At 30.2% G+C, this 2,743-nt stretch overlaps 1 long non-coding RNA gene across 1 annotated transcript; it reads right to left on the reverse strand.

Moving 5' to 3' along the window:
- Window positions 1–896: 896 nt before the first annotated feature.
- On the reverse strand, window positions 897–2,213 carry LOC107844590. Its single transcript, XR_007045432.1, has 2 exons — window positions 2,084–2,213; window positions 897–1,468 (listed from the first exon to the last, which is right to left on the reverse strand). It is a non-coding gene; the product is annotated as an uncharacterized LOC107844590 (long non-coding RNA).
- Window positions 2,214–2,743: the final 530 nt, after the last annotated feature.

The raw sequence follows: 2,743 nt of genomic DNA on the forward strand, positions 1-2,743 counted from the left end.
TATCACAATTAACTTACCATGATAACAAGCAGTACAAGAAAATTCATCATTTGAAAGAACCTTCAAGTTCTTTAATGGTTGTCCATTTGAATTTTCTATAATTTGTCTCATCATTATAGATCCGGGATGTCCTAATCGATCGTGACAAAGTTCAAAAATATTTGAATTAGTAAACTTTCGGTTTACTATAGAATGTGTCTCAATTGCACTAATCTTTGTCCAATTCAGTCCATAAGATAAGGCACAGAACTTTTCTATAACACATGGCTGCCCAGAGACATTCTTGGTAATACCAATATATTCAAGATTCAACTCATTCATTGTCTGGATATGATAACCATTTTCACGGATATCTTTAAAACTCAATAAATTTTTTCGAGACTTAGGAGAAAACATAGCATTATTTATGATGAGTTTAGTTCTCTTAGTCAAAATTATAGTGGCTTTGCCAAAGCCTTTAGTCAAATTAGTACTACCAGAAATTGTAGTAACATTTATCTTGCCAATACTTAAATAAGAAAAATATTTCTCATTTTTAAATATTGTGTGTGTTGTGCCAGAATCAATCAAGAAAACATGTAAGTGTGCAATGTCAACATGATTTTTCTTATTTAAGTATTATCCATATCTTCAAATAAAATAACATACACAAAATAAAATATATAAATCAAATATTTATATAAAACAAAAGTTAAGTAATATAACAATTACTCATAGTTATCTATTGCTATGCAACTTACAAAAAGATCTATCAAATCAAACATGTACATTATTTTGTGAAAATAATTTTAATTAGATCATTCATTTTTAGATAAAAGGGTCTATTGTTGACTTGATAACAAAATAACATTCACCATAACTTAAAAAAAATATTAAAATAATATTTAATCAAAACGGGACCAAAAAGGATTCACTTTACTAATGAACTTACGATAATATGACTAGTAAAAAAAAACTAATTAAAAGACTAGTACTCATACAAACAACTACTATTACATGATCTTTAGTTTACTAATTACTACTATTAGCAAAAATAAACAAATTTGTTATTCTTCCATCGGCACAGAACCATCACCAATCAAGTGATCTATTTTTTCTTCAGGGTGCTCGAAGAAATCTGTTACATCCAAGTGTGTGATGTCAACATGATTTTCAGTGAAAAAATTAGCTTCAGAATTTTTTTCTTTCTTCTTTTGTGATGCTTGGTAAAGCTCAACCAAGTGCTTGGGCGTGCCACAGTCACGTGCATAGTGTCCCTTTGCACCACATAAAAAACAAACAAATGCTCTAACAGCATCACATTTCTCATCTTTTCCTTGTTTCTTTTGACGGTGTCCTTTCTTTGTTGAATGATTAACACCAGGAACATGATTTCTTTCTTGACCATAATCACGACCACGTCCACGTCCGGAATCAGATCCCTGACCTTTTCCACGCCTAGCATGGTGGGCGTACACCTCATTAACTTCTGAAAATGATGTTGATCCAGTAGGTCGATTTTCATGATTTTTCATTAACAAATTATTATTTTGTTCAGCCACAAAAAGATGAGAACTCAGTTCGAAATACTTCTTAAAACCTTTCTCTCGATATTGTTGTTGTAAAAAAACATTCGAGGCATGAAAGGTAGAGATTATTTTTTCCATCATATCAACATCAGTAATAGTCTCTCTACATAGTTTTAACTGAGAAAAATTCTGAACATGACAGAATTATATTCATGCACAAACTTATAGTCTTGAAATCTAAGATGCATCCAATCATATCGTGCTTTTGGATGGATAACCATCTTTAGGTGGCCATACCTTTCTTTAAGGTTATTCCACAAAACAAGTGGATCCTTAACAGTAAGATATTCAATTTTTAAAATTTCGTCAATATGATGATGCAAAAATATCATGGCCTTAGCACAATCTTGTTTTAATGCTTTATTTTTAATTTTAATGGCGTCTCCAAGATCCATAGCATCTAAATGGATTTCATCATCCCATACCCATGAAAGATAGTTCTTGCCCGAGCTTTGAAGGGCAACGAACTCATGTTTTGTAAGATTAGACATATTAAAGGAATGAGAGAGTAATACCTTAGCCTTTAAATTTTGATACGGTAGGGTTTCGTGCTGATAACGTGTTATATAAATAAAGATAAAATATCAATATCAAACTTTAAAGAAAGGAGAAAACTTTAGGGAATTTAGTAATACTTCTTGTTTTACTACTTTGATATATCAATAAAATGTACAAAGGGTGGCTATTTATAGACCACCAAACTTAGTCCCTAAGGTTGCCAAGCTTGACTTCAAATTGGCAAGTTGGCCAACTATTTAGGTATTCAAATTCAAATTGAACAAGTAATTTTTTGCCTTCAAATTCAACTTGACTACTAACTATTGTCTCTAATAAATGACATTACACACATATACATGTTACATGACATCCATATTATATAACAAAATCATTTGTTCTTTTCAATTTCTTGTGTCTTATTTCTTCTTTAGTTCGTTTAAAAATGAGTATCTCTTTCTTTTTTTTTTTCAGACTCTTTTAATATATCTCTTTTCATATATCATTTTTAAGGCTACAAGATTAAAGGATATTTTAGTTCTTTCCACATATATCTTCAGTTTAAGATCACAAAATTCAAAAATCTTCATCACGCGTTTAAACTTTAGGCCAAGTCAAAATCAGACAAACAAGTTAAAATGAAGGAAGTAAAATTTTTTGTGAGTTAAAAAAACTACATT

This window comes from Capsicum annuum, chromosome 10 (assembly GCF_002878395.1).
Source record: "Capsicum annuum cultivar UCD-10X-F1 chromosome 10, UCD10Xv1.1, whole genome shotgun sequence".
Taxonomy (NCBI): Eukaryota; Viridiplantae; Streptophyta; class Magnoliopsida; order Solanales; family Solanaceae; genus Capsicum; species Capsicum annuum.